Source organism: Pan troglodytes, chromosome 19 (assembly GCF_028858775.2).
Source record: "Pan troglodytes isolate AG18354 chromosome 19, NHGRI_mPanTro3-v2.0_pri, whole genome shotgun sequence".
NCBI classification, from domain to species: domain Eukaryota; kingdom Metazoa; phylum Chordata; class Mammalia; order Primates; family Hominidae; genus Pan; species Pan troglodytes.
This window is the reverse complement of record NC_072417.2, coordinates 25,990,238-26,006,998: the sequence shown is the minus strand read 5'-3', so window position 1 is coordinate 26,006,998 and position 16,761 is coordinate 25,990,238. Positions and strand designations below refer to the sequence as shown.

General features: G+C 48.9%; 1 protein-coding gene across 2 annotated transcripts in view; it reads right to left on the bottom strand.

Moving 5' to 3' along the window:
• RAB5C (RAB5C, member RAS oncogene family) overlaps positions 1-16,761 on the bottom strand; it is a 29,897-nt gene that overhangs the window by 12,065 nt on the left and 1,071 nt on the right. Inside the window, exon 2 of one of the 2 annotated variants that reach the window (XM_054669788.2) lies at positions 704-820. The gene's annotated coding sequence lies outside the window, so the exon portion shown is untranslated. 2 annotated transcript variants of the gene reach the window in all.

Sequence of the window (16,761 nt, the reverse complement as noted above, 5' to 3'; positions counted from 1 at the left end):
TTGGGAGGCTGAGGTGGGTGGATCACCTGAGGTCAGGAGTCGGAGACCAGCCTGTCCAACCTGGTGAAACCCCGACTGTACTAAAAATACAAAAATTAGCTGGGTGTGGTGGCTGGCACCTGTAATCCCAGCTACTTGGGAGGCTGAGGCAGGAGAATCACTTGAACCCAGGAGGCAGAGGTTGTGGTGAGCGAAGATCGCACCATTGCACTCCAGCCTGGACAACAGAGTGAGACACCGTCTCAAAAAAAAGAAAAAAAAAAAAAAAAAGCACACTGCTGGATGGAAGAGTTATAACTTGATTTGAGAGGTAAATACATGAGTGTATAATAATATAAAAACCCATCGAGCTGTATTTACAATTTGTAAACTATTATACATAAGTCACATGTCAATAAAAAGGTTAAAAAATGCTGCTGGTATAGAATTTTGCATATAATCATGAAAAGTTAAAGCTTGGAAACGATATGAATGCAATCTAGCTCCTCTGTATATAAAATATTTTCTGCCTCTTTAGTATGAAGAAAATAATATTAAAGACAAGCAAGGGCGGAGCACGGTGGCTCACGCCTATAATCCCAGCGCTTTGGGAGGCTGAGGCGGGCGGATCATGAGGTCAAGAGATCGACACCATCCCGGCCAACATGGTGAAACCCCGTCTCTACTAAAAATACAAAAATTAGCTGGGCGTGGTGGCGCATACCTGTAGTCCCAGCTACTCGGGAGGCTGAGGCAGGAGAATCGCTTGAACCCGGGAGGCGGAGGTTGCAGTGAGCTGAGATAGTGCCACTGCACTCCAGCCTGGCGACAGAGCGAGACTCTGTCTCAAAAAAAAAAAAAGACAATCAAAAAGATGATACCTGAATTGGAAAAGACCAACGGAGAACAAAGATACCCAAATGTTAAACACAAATAAGGTGCAAGACAATGGGATTCCTCATAAAAAGTAAGATTCCCACATATATATTAAGGATATATTTACTGTTTGGGCTTAACTGTGGGCTAAAGGATTTTCAAGTGGTTTAAAGCTTCACAGTAATAAAGAGAAACTCATATTTATGTCTTTTCGATGGGGAGAAAGAGGTTATAACAGTATGATATTCTCCACTCCCCAACCAGTCTAGAGTATATCTGCAGAGGAAAGGGGGGTTTAGGGGTTGGGGGATGGAATCAAAGAGAAGGGTGTCCTCTGTGTGACCAGGCCTATGGAACTGCTTCACACAGGGCCTGTGTCTTACCTAAGAGTCTAACAGGGGAAGCTTGGCCCTGGCCCTGGAAGCCAGAAGCTTAAGAGCCCAGGGTGAGATCTAGCCGAATCCCAATGGGGGGTGTTGCAACAGGGTGGGCTCCACCTCACACCTTCAGGAGGTCCAGCTCTTAAACCTAGACTTGGGGGAGGCAGCAGTAGGGAGGAAGGTGCTGCCTTTCCACAGCCACAGGAAGATGACCCTTTTTCCAGCGGCAAGGGAAGTAAATCATCCCAGAGGGGCACTGAAGGTGAGCTGGGTCCCCTACCACAGGGAAAGCACGCCCACCTTCCTTAACTGAGATTGGTTTCATTTCATTCTTTTTTCAATAAGATTTCTGAGGCTTAGTGCCTAGACTTCCACACCACAATCAGGCCCTGATGGGGTCCACCAGAGCCCCAAGTGCAGACACCAACTCCACCAATACCTGCAAAAGGCAGAGGCATCAAGAGGCTTAAAGCCTGGATACACATTACCAAGTGATCTTTAATAAACACTATGCAGACTGAGCCTGGAACTTTGCTGAAGTCAGCCAGGACAGAGCACAGCTGGCTCCTGCAGCCCTTTCCCTTGTGTGGGAAGTCTTGTATCACTTAGGACAGATGCCAAGCTCACTCAGGTGGAAGACACCCCTGAGGGACAGACCCTTAGCTTTCCAGGACTCTACCCCAGCAGAACACCATGAAATCCTTCCCTGATCCCTGAGCTTCTTCCCAGCTCTCAATGACAGATGGGTTCTCTGGAGAGGCTCAGAGAGGAGCAGTCAGGGCTGGATGGAAACCTCCAGCATCCACTCCCTCTTTCTGCACCCACAGGGAGGAAGACTGGGTGGGAGGACATCTCCATGGATCTGCTAGCACAGCTTGGCCAGTGTGGTCGGCCAGTGCTGTCCACAGAAGGGCCCCAGGCTTCATGGGCAGCTCAACAACTCTCAGTCATTGGCCCTGCTGGCCAACAGAGGAGACAGGTAGCATGGAGGGCCCACAGACAGGGCACTGCCTGCAGCTGCACCAGGCAAGGCTCTCGGCCAGCCTACCGATTCCAAAAGGCACCATGGGGGCCAGGCCCTAACGCTGACATTCCTGAGACTGTTCTCCCTAAGAGGGCCCAGTGTCTAACAGCACACCTCAGTCAGCAAGGTTGTGGCAGATTCTTTTTTTTGAGACGGAATCTCGCTCTGTCACCCAGGTTGGAATGCAGTGGCGCAATCTCGGCTCACTGCAACCTCCAGCTCCCAGGTTCAAGCAATTCTGCCTCAGCCTCCTGAGTAGCTAGGACTACATACGCATGCCACCACATCCAGCTAATTTTTTGTATTTTTTAGTAGAGATGGGGTTTCACCATGTTAGCCAGGATGGTCTCGATTTCCTGACCTTGTGATCCAGGCTGTGCCAGATTCTCTACTCCTGTCTAGGGCTGCTCTCTCAAGCCTCAAGCAAAAGCTCAACTTGGAATCTTTCTGCAGCCCAGAACCACACACACGTCCCAGCCACAGGGCTTGTTAGGGATGACAACATGGCTGTATGGTGGCTCACACGCCACCAGTCAGTTCTTCACCTGCCAATGCCAGGCGGGATGCTAGGAAGAGTGCCATCCAAGGCAAAGGTTCTTCTGGCCCCAGCCTACCCCAACTATCCTGTATTTCATTTGCTCAGGCAGTTACTATTTAGCTAGGACATTTCTCACTGGAATCTCATCAATGTAGGGCCCGTCTTCCCCCCGTCTCAAAAGGGGCTCTGCAGGGGTCAGAAGCACCAGCCAGGACAGCTGCCACTTCTGCTGCTTCCCTAGGCCCAGAAAGACTCCAAAAACCTCTGCTGAAAGTCAGGATCAGAAGCAGCACCTGTTCATCCAGCCACTCACACCAGCGGACACCTCTCCAAAACCCTTCCCACCCTTACAAATAACAGAAAGCAAAAGAAAGCCAGTTTAAATCACTGCCCCTTTGTTTTGCCTTCAGCTCCTAAACAGAGAGCAGAGGTCAAGTTTGAGAGGAAAGTGGGAGAAAAGAGAAACAGCAATCCAAATGCCTCCTGTTCAGACACCACACACACCGTGGTCAGCGGCTATGCAACCAACAAGAAAAAAGTCAAAGTTCTCAGTGGGAGACCTGAGGGACGATGGCTATTCTCAGAAGCCTGGGCACCAAAGAACAATATTTTAGAATATCTATCTATCTATCTATCTATATATATATATTTTTTTTTTGAGATGGAGTCTCGCTCTGTCGCCCAGGCTGGAGTGCAGTGGCACAATCTGGGCTCACTACCACCTCCACCTCCTGGGTTCAAGCGATTCTCGTGCTTCAGCCTCCTGAGTAGCTGGGATTCCAGGTGTGCACCACCATACCCAGCTTGTATTTTTGTATTTTTAGTAGAGATGAGGTTTCACCATGTTGGCCAGGCTGGTCTCGAACTCCTAACCTCAGGTGATCCGCCTGCCTCAGCCTCCCAAAGTGTTGGGATTACAGGCATGAGCCACCACACCCAGCTCTTTTTTCTATATACATTTTTGAGACAGGGTCTTGCTCTGCTGCCCAGGTTGGATTGCAGTGACGCAATCATAGCTTACCGCTACCTTGACTTCCTGGGCTCAAGCAATCCTCCTACCTCAGCCTCCCAAGTAGCTGGGACTACGGGCGCATGCCACCATGCCCAGCTAATTTTTCTATTTTTTGTAGAGATGGGGTTTCACCATGTTGCCCAGGCTGGTCTCAGACTCCTGGGCTCAAGTGATCCACCTGCTTCAGCCTCCCAAAGTGCTGCGATTACAGGCATGAGCCACTGTGTCTGCCATCTTTCTTAATTTTTGCTGAACAAACTGTAGAGTGCTGCCCAGTGAAGAAATCAAGCAATGAATAGGTCTAAACAAGATTCAATGAGTGAATCACACTTCTGCTTCCATGGCCCCAAATGTTCATAAGACTAGTGTAGGTGGCAAGGGGCTGGAGAACTTGGGGGACTGAGGGTTGTGAGAGAGAAAGCAAGAGAAATTAAAGGCACTGTTGCAGATGAAAACAACCACATTACAAAATTCTCAAAGGCTGGACAATGGGTTTCCTTTGTGTTAACAGCACATAACAGCAAGCCTGACCCATAGTAGGTGAGCACAGATACGGTGAACTGTGCATGTGAGAGGTACCGCCTGCTTACACTTGGCAAGTGAACGGGGGAAGTTGAGGGCTTAAATCTGCATTCATCTGCCAGACGGCTCGGGTCCCCTAACAGAGCCACAGAGCAGCTGAGGAGCTGCCTCACTTCCCCAGGGAGGACTTCCTCCATCCCTACCGCACAGAGCTTAAGAGCACAAGTCCTGGAGTCAGACAACTTGAACTTCAGTTCAAGTTCTGGAGGCACCACTTACTAGGGTGGCCTGGTGTTGTCACTGAACCCATTTCCTCACACGTAAAATGGAGAGACCAGTACCACCCGTCTCCAGGACTGCCAGGAAGATGATGCATGTGAGACTCTCAGCAAAGGGCCTGGCATCGGGAAGCATTCAGTACATGTTCTGCAGCAGGGGAGCCCCTGCGCCTTCACTTCCCTGTGAAGGAGGCGGACTCCTCACTTCATCTGTCAGACAACATTCACACATTCCTCTTACCTCCAGTTTCCCGGGACTCCATTCTTCAGTACCTCTCATTTGGAGAGAATGCTGAAGAGGACGTCTTTCCCCAGTTTCCTAGAAGATACTCAGTGTCCTGTCAACAACCCCAATCTTGTATTCTCCAGAGACTAGCTCCCAAAACCACAAAAATGGAGGGGAGAAACCATTACCATCCAATAAATCTGCATAGGGTGAAGGCCCCAACCATGCAAACCATAACCTCTTAAGAAAAAAAAAAAAGCCCCATTAACACAAAGCATCTTGGGTTTTTTTTTTGGTAGAGATGGGGTTTCATCATGTTGCCCAGGCTGATCTCAAACTCCTGCGCTCAAGCAATCCCCCCGCCTTGGCCTCCCAAAGTACTGAGATTACAAGCATGAGCCACCGCGCCCAGCCCACAAAGCATCTTAAAGCCCAAATGCCCTTCCTTCCATCTCAAAGCCTCTTTCAGGAAAGGGAAGAAGCAGTTCAGTTGTTGAGAGGGCTAGGGGACAGGAATAGAGCAGCTGACAAAGAAAGCAGAGTTCCTTTTAAAAACCAGGCTGCAAATGCTAGAGGTTTGAAAACTGGCGTCATTAATCACCACGCTGTCTGAGCAGCTCAGAGAGCAATCTGATGTCTAGGAGAGCAGCCAGGGTTAGAGAGGCCACCCACGCCCTCCTCCATGCCTGGGATGCCTCTGACAGCCACCTGAAGGGGACACACATGGAGCTATGAATAGAAAGCAAAAGGCTTGTAAACCAACTCCTGTTAAGATCCCAAGTTAGTGTTTCCAGCAGGGCTCAAGTTACACATTTTCAGAGAGATGACAGTACAACGGAAGGATTTCAGCTATTCAATGATTCAGGATCACGGCACAAAGTGACAGCCTACCCTGAGCCCGCCAACAGCCACAAACCGTCCCATGGGGGCAGTCCATTTTGGAAGGGCAGCAAAAGACACTGACTGGCCCGGACCACGTGGAATCTCTTACAAGACCCAGAGTCCAGGAAGGTTTAGCTGGAGAACTTAGCACCTGAAATAGAGAACGATTATATACACATACCTCATCTTCCCACCTCCATAGGTAAATTCCAAAGGAAAGACCAAATCAGACCATTTTTTGGATCAGTCATAGCATCAGGCAGGGATAAGAGCAGTATGAATGGGTGAGTAGAACAACAGCCAGCTACTGGGATTAACTCCCAGGACTGCAGTTGATTCTCAGGGGGTAGATTTCCCAGGTCCACCTCTACCTTTCCCAACTCCAGAGTCTCTAGTAACTATGACTAACCATCAAGAGAAGAAATAACTCAAGGCATCCACATCACTCTATGTCAACATACCTGAGAGAAAACATTTGCTAAAAAGGCGGTGGCCTTGGAGAGCCAGCTGAATCTACAACTCTGGCACGAAATACACAAAGTAAGCCTGGGGCTGGGAGTGGTGGCTCATGCCTGTAACCCCAGCACTTTGGAAGGCTGAGGCAAGTGGATCACTTGAGGTCAGGAGTTCAAAACCAGCCTGGCCAACATGGTGAAACCTCGTTGCTACTAAAAATACAAAAATTAGCCAGGCATGGTAGCGTGCACCTGTAATCCCAGCTACTCAGGAGGTTGAGGCACAAGAATTGCATGAATCTGGGAGGCAGAGGCTGCAGTGAGCTGAGATCGTGCAGCTGCACTCCAGCCTGGGGGACAGAGTGAGTCTGTCTCCAAAAATCTGGCAGTGCCAAAAAGTAAAGAAGTAACCAAAAACCAAAAACAAAAATCCTCACAATGACTAGGCAGGTCAAAGGAGGCTAAAAGAGCAACCAATGGGCAAAGCTGAAACATTTTGGGCAATAAAACAAAGCAACATTGGATTATTTATTTATTTTTGAGACAAAGTCTCACTCTGTTGCCCAGGCTGGGGTGCAGTGGCAGGATCTCCGCTCACTGCAACCACCACCTCCCTGCTTCAAACCATTCTCCTGCCTCAGCCACCAGAGTAGCTAGGATTACAAGCGTGCATCATCATACCCAGCTAACTTTTGTATTTTTAGTAGAGATAGGGTTTCACCATGTTGGCTAGGCTGGTCTCAAACTCTTGGCCTCAGGTGATCCGCCCATCTTGGCTTCCCCAAGTGCTGGGAATACAAACGCGAGCCACTGTGCCCGGCCTTATCGCTGGATTATAAACCAAAATGTAAAATAAATATCCTGGAGTCCATACTGATATAAATAATTGAACAAATAAATGGGGGAGAATAGGCCAGGCTCAGTGGCTCACGCCTGTAATCCCAGCACTTTGGGAGGCCGAGGCAGGTGGATCACCTGAGGCCTGGAGCTCGAGACCAACCTGGCCAACATGGTGAAACCCCGTAGCTACTAATAATACAAAAATTAGCCGGGCATGGTGGCATCTGCCTGTAATCCCAGCTACTCGGGAGGCTCAGGCAGGAGAATCGCTTGAACCCTGGAGGTGGAGGTTGCAGTGAGCCAAGATCGCACCATTGCACTCCAGCCTGGGCGACGAGCAAAACTCATCTCCAAAAAATAAATAAATAAAAATAAATGGGGGAAAATAGACAAGTCTCTCATATAGAAGAATTTAATAATTCAGCTAGGCGCGGTGGCTCACGCCTGTAACCCCAGCACCTTGGGAGGCCGAAACGGGTGGATCACGAGGTCAGGAACTTGAGACCATCCTGGCTAACATGGTGAAACCCCATCTCAGGGTGGGCGTGGTGGCTCACGCCTGTAATCCCAGCACTTTGGGAGGCTGAGGCAGGCGGATCACGAGGTCAGGAGATCGAGACCATCCTGCCTAACAAGGTGAAACCCTGTCTCTACTAAAAATACAAAAATTAGCCGGGCGTGGTGGCGGGCGCCTGTAGTCCCAGCTATGCAGGAGGCTGAGGCAGGAGAATGGCGTGAACCTGGGAGGCGGAGCTTGCAGTGAGCTGAGATTGCCCCACTGCATCCAGCCTGGGCGACAGAGCCAGACTCCGTCTCAAAAAAAAAAAAAAAAAAAAAAAAAAAAAGAAACCCCATCTCTACTAAAAAAAATACAAAAAATTAGCCAGGTGTGGTGGCGCGCGCCTATAGGCCTGTAGCCCCAGCTACTCGGGAGACTGAGGCAGGAGAAAGGCGTGAACCCCGGAGGCGGAGCTTGCAGTGAGCCGAGATTGCGCCACTGCACTCCAGCCTGGGCGATGGAGTGAGACTCCATCTCAAAAAAAACAAAAAGAGAAAAAATAATTTAGTAACTCATGTAGCTACTCCGCCCTCAACAAGGGGAACATGAACATAAGTCCCTGTTCCTTAGGTGTGGGCTACACAGTGACTTTCTTCCAAAGGGTGCATGCAGCATGGAAAGGGGAAGGGGAGAACAACTTTACAGAGAAGCCTCACACACATCACCTCAGCCAAGTGATCATGGTTGACATCAGTCATGAAAAGGCTTGTGGACTGTATGTACCCTTGACATGATGTGATGAAAACAGCACTTTACCTCTCTGGTCCTCCTTCCCAAAACTCGGTACAGTCTACTTATGAAAAAAACACTGGACACAGCCAGGCGTGTTAGCTCACGCATGTAATCCCACCACTTTGGGAAGCTGAGGTGAGCAGATCGCTTGAGCTCAGGAGTTTGAGACCAGCCTGGACATCATGGTGAAACCTTGTCTCTACAAAAATTAGCCAGGCGTGGTGGTGCATTTCTGTAGTCCCAGCTACTTGGGAGGCTGAGGAGAATGGCTTGAGCCGAGATTGCACCACTGCACTCCAGCCTGGCTGACAGAGCAAGACTCTGTTAAAAAGAGAAAAATACTGGACGAATCCCAGTTGAGAAGAGATTCTCTTTATTTTTTATTATTTTTTTTGAGACGGAGTCTCATTCTGTCTCCAGCCCAGGCTGGAGCACAGTGACACGATGTTGGCTCACTGCAACCTCTGCCTCCTGGTTCAAGCGATTCTTGTGCCTCAGCCTCCTGAGTAGCTGAGATTACAGGTGCGTACCACCATGCCTGGCTAATTTTTGTATTTTTAATAGAGATGAGGCTTCACCATGTTAGCCAGGCTGGTCTCGAACTCCTGACTTCAAGTGATCCACCCACCTCGGCCTCCCAAAGTGCTGGGATTACAGGCGTGAGTCACCGCACCTGGCCGAGATCCTCTTTAGATGCTTGCCCAGCACTCCTCAAAACTGTCAAGGTCATCAAAAACAATAAAAGTCTGAGAAACTGGCACAGCAAGAGGAGCCTAAGGAGACAATGAATATAGGTAACATGGGATCCTGGAACAGCAAAAGGACATAAGGTAAAAATCTAAGGAAATCTGAATAAAGGATGGACTGTAATGTAAAATACATACTAACATAAGATGTTAATAACAGGGAAAACTATGTGTGAGGGATTGCGAGAAAACTCTGTACTATCTGCGTAACTTTTCTAAAAGTATTCTGAAAGAATAAGTTTATTAAGCCTCGGCAACATAGGGAGACCCCGTCTCTACAAAAAAATCAAAAATTGGCCAGGCACAGTGGCTCACACCTGTAATCTCAGCACTTTCAGAGGCCAAGGCAGGCAGACCACAAAGTCAAGAGATCAAGACCATCCTGGCCAACACGGCGAAACCCTGTCTCTACTAAAAATATAAAAATTAGCTGGGCATGGTGGCGTACGCCTGTAGTCCCAGCTACTCGGGAGGCTGAGGCAGGAGAATCACTTGAACCCAGGAGACGGAGGTTGCAGTGAGCCAAGATGGCGTCACTGCACTCCAGCCTGGGAAACAGAGCAAGACTCCATTTCAAAAGAAAAAAAAAAGGGAGGCCAAGGCAGGCGGATCACAAGGTCAGGAGATGGAGACCATCCTGGTTAACATGGTGAAACTCTGCCTCTACTAAAAGTACAAAAAATTAGCCAAGCGTGGTGGCAGGAGCCTGTAGTCCCAGCTACTCGAGAGGCTGAGGCAGGAGAATGGCATGAACCCGGGAGCTTGCAGTGAGCCGAGATCGCACCACTGCACTCCAGCCTGGGTGACAAGGCAAGACTTCGTCAAGAAAGAAAGACAGAAAGAAAGACAGAAAGACAGAAAGAAAGACAGAAAGACAGAAAGAAAGACAGAAAAGAAAGAAAGAAAGAAGGAAAGACAGAAAGAAAGAAAGAGACAGAAAGACAGAAAGAAAGAAAGAGAGAGAGAAAGAAAGAAAGACAGACCAGCCTCAAGGTGAGCAGAGGATATCCAAGTACTGCAGGCACAGGACCAGGGAATGTTAAAGACCCCATCTGTGGAATACACATGTGAGGGCTGCTCATACCACTGGTCTGAACAGCTGCTGCCACCACTTTTTTAAGCCACCTTCACTCAGGAACGAGCCTTGTGCAGACATACAGAACAGCATCCACAGGCAGAGTCAAATTTGCTTCCACTGATCCTTGCTAAGTACTGGTCTGGGGTCGGTGCTGCCTCACCACACACAACTGCAGAAGCACGGTCGTTCTGTCCTGACATCAGATACACACACGGCAGAAGCCAGTCAGCCGGACTGTGGCTAGTCAGGGCCGCGCCCTCATTGTCCCATTAAACCCTTCACCAGAAATGGAGATTTGGAGAGTCTTAACTTCTGGAAACTGAGTTTGTGACCTGCTTCCCATCATCCGTACTGTAACATTGATCCTATTGACCTGTTTGCTCTCCCATTTGTCTGTGAGCAACTTTCTGGGGGATGGACCAAAGATATGGCTCAAGCTGTGGGATCAGATGGATTTAAGTTTGAATCATAGGTTCACGACATCCAAAGTGTGTGAAGAAAGGAAGGGAAGTGTGTGTTAAAAGAAGTGGACGAGGGCCAGGCATGGTGGCTTACACCTGTAATCCCAGCACTTTGGGAGGCCGAGGCGGGTGGATCACCTGAGGTCGGGAGTTCGAGACCAGCCTGACCAACATGGAGAATCCCCATCTCTACTAAAAATACAAAAAATTAGCCGGCCGTGGTGGCACATGCCTGTAATCCCTGCTACTCGGGAGGCTGAGGCAGGAGAATCTCTTTAACTCGGGAGGCGGAGGTTGTGGTGAGCTGAGATTGCGCCATTGCACTCTAGCCTGGGCAACAAGAGCAAAACTCTGTCTCAAAAAAAAAAAGAAGTGGGCGAGGCTGGGCACAGTGGCTCATGCCTGTAATCCCAGCACTGGGAGGCTGAGGCAGGCAGATCATGAGGTCAGGAGTTTGAGATCAGCCTGGCCAACATGGTGAAATCCGTCTCTACTAAAAATACAAAACTAGACGGGCGTGGTGGTACACACCTGTAATCCCAGGTACTAGGGAGGCTGAAGCAGGAGAATCACTTGAACCCAGGAGGCGGAGGTTACAGTGAGCAAGATCGTACCATTGCACTCCAGCCTGGGTGAGAGGTCAAGACTCCATCTCAAAAAAAAAAAAAAAAAAAGAAGTGGGCAGGTGTTTGGTGTTTGCTTTAAGGGCAGGTTTGAATGTCTGCCCTCTCCTTTAACAACTTCAGTAGGGGGCCTAATATGCTGAGTGCCATGCCAGGTCCTAAACACACAAAGATCAAACAGGACCCGATCTGTGCCCCTAAAGGGCTCACCCACCAGAGAATGAGGCAAATAAGGAACAATGAGATAGCAGTTGAGAAGACAGCCCATGTAGGAGACAAGCCCTCAGCCCATTTGGGGCAAGGGAAGGCTTCACAGAGGAAGTGGCATTCAAACTGAGCTTTGAGAGAAAAGTAGGGAGATACAGTTTCCAGGCACGTGAGGTGGAGAAGAGCCTTCTAGGCAAAGTGAACAGTAGGCATTTAGCCCAGAGATGGGTCAAGGAGAGGCTGTATTGAATAGCGATAAGAGCACACCCCATCTCTGCCATTACTACATAGCCCCCCACTCTAACATGGGGATTAAACACAGAACCTACCTCCTGGGGTTGTTGGAGGATTAAAGGAGTCAACACATAGGGCTCACAAGAGTGCCTGGCACATGGCAAAAATAGAAGTTTAGCTTTTATTTGTATTACTGTTCTTATACATAGAGGATGGGGCTATTTAATTGGAAAAGTAATCTCTTACAATACCAAGCTATTAATGCAGAGGATGCCAAAAATATTCCGATTCTCCTCTGCCAAGGTTTTTGCAAGCATGATTACCTGGATTTTGGCACATCCTAGTTTATAAATTCTACCTAAAGCAGTGCTTCTCAAACAGCCCCAACATATGTACCCTTCACTCAAGTCAGGGGAGAGGAAACTCCCAGAAATCTGGGAGTTGAACCCAAAGCAGCTGGCTACAACCAAAATACTGTCTTTGGCCAGGTGCAGCGGCTCATGCCTGTAATCCCAGCACTTCAGGAGGCCAAAGTAGGAGGATCACTTGAGCCCAGGAGTTCTGAGACCAGCCTGGGCAACATGGCAAAACCCTGTCTCTACTAAAAATACAAAAACTAGCCGGGCATGGTGGTACATGCCTACAGTCCCAGCTACTCAGGAGGCTGAGGTGGGAGGATCACTTGGGTCCACAAGATCAAGGCCGAAGTAAGCCATGATCGTACCACTGCACTCCAGCCTGGGTGAGAGAGGCCCTGTCTCAAAAATAAATAAATAAATAAATTAATTAATTAATTAATTAAAGTTTCCTGTGTTAGCTTCAATTCATGCAAACTTTGCATTCTAATCTATAATAGTTACAGGACTGTTTTAATATTAAAACGCTTACAACTAAGTAAAACTGAAGTGGCACAGCGTTCTCTTCTGTAAAATGGGAATACAACCCACATCAATTCTGTTCAATGTCTACAAAATGAGACAATTTGTGAAACCATCAAGCAATGTACAAGGCATCCCAGCAGACATTTTGTTTTTGTTTTAGACATGGGGTCTCATTATGTTGCCCAGGCTGGTTTTTTTTGTTTTGTTTTGTTTTGTTTTGTTTTGAGATAGACTCTTGGTCTGTTGCCCAGGCTGGAGTGCAGTGGTGCAATCTCGGCTCACTGCAACGTCCACCTCCCAGGTTGAACTGCCTCCCAGGTTCCTGCCTCAGCCTCCCAAGTAGCTGGGATTACAGGCATGTGCCACCACGCCTGACTAATTTTGGTATTTTTAGTAGAGATGGGGTTTCACCATGTTGGCCAGGCTGGTCTCGAACTCCTGACTTCAGGTGATCTCCCAGCCTCAGCCTTCCAAAGTGCTAGGATTACAGGCGTGATCCACCACACCTGGCCCCCAAGCTGGTCTTGAACTCCTGGGATCAAGCGATCCTCCCGAAGTGCTAGGATTATAGGCATGAGCCGCTGTGCCCAGCCCCAGCATACATTTGGTACACATGTTGAATCAGAATCAGTGTTGAGGCTGGGCACAATTACCTGAGGTCAGGAGATCGAGACCAGCCTGGCCAACATAGAGAAACCCTGTCTCTACTAAAAGTACAAAAATTAGCTGGGCATGGTGGCACACGCCTATAATCCCAGCTACTCAGGAGGCTGAGGCAGGAGAATCGCTTGAGCCCGGGAGACAGAGGTTGCAGTGAGCCAAGATCACGCCATTGCACTCCAGCCTGGGAGACAAGAGTGAAACTCCATCTCAAAAAAAAAAAAAAAAAATCAGCCGGACACGGTGGCTCATGCTTGTAATCCCAGCACTCTGGGAGGCCGATGAGGCGGGCAGATCACCTCACCTGAGGTCAGGAGTTTGAGAGCAGCCTGGCCAACATGGTCAAACCCCGTCTCTACAAAAATACCAAAAAAAAAAAAATTAGCCGGGCATGATGGCAGGTGCCTGTAATCCCAGCTACTCAGGAGGCTGAGGCAGGAAAATCGCTTGAACCCAGGAGGCGGAGGTTGCAGTGAGCCTGGGCAACAGAATGAGAATGAGACCTTCAAACCCCTACCTACCCATCAGAGGCAACTGCTATTTTGTGGGCATCCAGTCTGCCAGCACTGGACTAGCTCCTTTCTTTGTTTCTAATTCTGCAAGGGATTTAGCATCCCCATTTTACCAGAAGAAACACAGGCTCAGTGAGGTCAAGTAACAAGCCCAGGGTCACACAACTGGTAAGTGGGGGAATCAGGATGAGAACTCAGGTCCAACTGCCTCTGAAGTTCTAGTCCCTTCCACCCGACCACACTGCCTGTTTACTGGGCAAGGGTTAGAAGCAGAAGGTCTGGCCAGGCGCAGTGGCTCACGCCTGTAATCCCAGCACTTTGGGAGGCCAGGGTGGGCGGATCACGAGGTCAGGAGATCGAGACCATCCTGGCTAACACGGCGGAACCCCATCTCTACTAAAAATACAAAACAATTAGCCGGACGTGGTGGCGGGCACCTGTAGTCCCAACTACTCTGGAGGCTGAGGTAGGAGAATGGCATGAACCCGGGAGGCGGAGCTTGCAGCGAGCCGAGATCGCACCACTGCACTCCAGCCTAGGCGACAGAGCGAGACTCCGACTCAAAAAAAAAAAAAAGAAGTAGAAGGTCTAAGAAGTACTTGCTTGGTGGGGCTGAATTTAAATGTATGATCTTGCTCTGTTTCCATGTAAATTCTAGTGACAGGAGCTCCTGGTGGCAAGCCACATTCTTCCCACTTGCAAGCAGCAGGCAGCACCACAGGAGAAACAGAGGACTAACCAGAGGCCCGCTCTGTTGCTTCCCCCTTAACCCTGCCCAGTGGGACCCCTGAGTTCACTCACTTTAACTTTCATTTTCTAGCCATTAGGACTTTCAGGTTCCCAGAAAAATTAATGACATGTAGATGTCAGCAAACTCTCAGGCCCTGAAGAGTACTGACTTGGGACTCCTAACTGTTTTGGTCCTCAGAGGCAGAGGTGAAAGGGGTCAAGAGAGAAGACAGGAGGTCGGGTAGACGCTGGGGAAGACAAAAAAACAGAGGAGCGCTAGTGATGAGGAGGGCTAAAGAGTTAAGAGTCTGCCCTTGTGCCGTGGCGCACTCAGTCTGCATGTTCATTCATTTAACGAACAAACCAGGCCGAAGAAGGGCCCACTGTTAGATCAGGTCACATCTGACCCCAAATCCAAGCCCCAGCTCTACTACTTTCTAAATGTATGATCGATCTTAGGCAAACTACTTAAGTTCCTTCTGCATCCCTTCTAAAGCAGGGACACATACTTGCCTTATCTTACTCAAAAAAAAAAAAAAGTAATAATAAAAATTAAAAACAAAGTGGGGAAACAAGCCCCACTATTTCCCAAGGCACCTATGAGGAATATGTATGAAAATAATTTTGCAACCTTAAAATGATTTTTAAAAATTAGTGTTACTGTCCCTCTACAGTTTAACAGCCCTCTAATTGTGAGAGGCAAGAGGGCAGGAGAGGAACAGCATCAGAAAGGAGAGGTTCTGTCACACACGGAGCCATCGCTCTTTCTGACCTCTGCTTGGACTCTATAATTTCTAGGTGCCAGAAGTGGCTGCATAACGACCCAAAGAACTGGGGCCTGCCTCGTCTCTCTAAATGGCAGAGCTTCCCCTTCAAAGTCGTTTCAGGTTGGGTGCAGTGGCTCATGCCTGTAATCCTAGCACTTTGGGAGGCTGAAGTGAGTGGATCATCTGAGGTCAGGAGTTCGAGACCAGCCTGCCCAACATGGCGAAACCCCATCTCTACTAAAAATACAAAAATTAGCTGGGCGTGGTGGTGCATGGCTATAATCTCAGCTACTCAGGAGGCTGAGGCAGGAGAATCCCTTGATCTCGGGAGGCAGAGGCTGCAGTGAGCCAAGATTGTGCCACTGCACTCCAGCCTGGGTGACAAAACAAGGCTCCGTCTCCAAAAAAAAAAAAAAAAAGTCGTTTCAGAGTCAGAGCTGGGAGAGCATGTCCAGACAAAGAAAAGAAGGTCTCCTCAGAAGGCTGGTCGGCCTCATCCCAGCACTCCTGAAGAGTGACAAACTGCGGTCTACTCCTGAAGACCTAAGTCTGGTCAGAGACCAATGGCCAGTGAGCAGTCAGGCCTCTCTGGCCCTGCCCCTCAGATGCCCAGGCTGACCAGATCAGAGAAACTAGGTTGGTTGAAGAAGTCTCCAATGAACCCCAAAGGAACCCACACAGATACAGAGCCTGTGATCCAGCTGTTGACCCTAATAAGGAAGGCTTCTTCTGTTGTCCGATAAAAAGTGAAATAAGTAGGCTGGGCACGGCTCACGCCTGTAATCTCAGCACTTTGGGAGGCTGAGGCGGGTGGATCACCTGAAGTCAGGAGTTTGAGACCAGCCCGGCCAACATGGCGAAACCCCATCTCTACTAAAAATACAAAAATTAGCCGGGTGTGGTGGCAGGCGCCTGTTAATCCCAGCTACTCAGGAGGCTGAGGCAGGAGAACTGCTTGAACCCAGGAGGCAGAGGTTGCAGTGAGCCAAGATCACGCCACTGCACTCCAGCCTGGGCGACAGAGCAAGACTCCATCTCAAAAACAAACAAACAAAAAAGTGAAGAAAGTACATTCTAGCTCTACTCAAAAGACTGTAGGAATCAGATACTAGCCACTGTCCAGAAGCCCTCAAACACACCTCAAGGCCAAAATACATAGCACTTTTAAGTGGCAAGCGAGGGTGGTAAAGGTAGCCCAGAACACTGAAGAGCTACAGAAGTTCCCACAAACTGCACGGCTTTCCGTCCCTTCCTCCACTGTAGATAGCAAGGGTCAGTCATGGCCTCAGAGCCAGGCTACTCCTCGTTAAGGTACAGTCTCCGGCCTGTACTTTGGCCACATAACAAAGCTTGGTCTGAGACAGCAGCTATTTCACACACCTAAGCCCCAAGCAACAGACAAGGATCAGTCAATATGGTTGAGGGAACCTGCACTTTCTGGCATGTATCGGAATTCCTCAGGCTACAATTAAAAATCCAGAACTGCCATTGTGATCTTGACTTAGTCCTCAGTAACAAGTCCAAGCCCTGAAGGGATTGCAGACAGACCCTGGCGTGGTG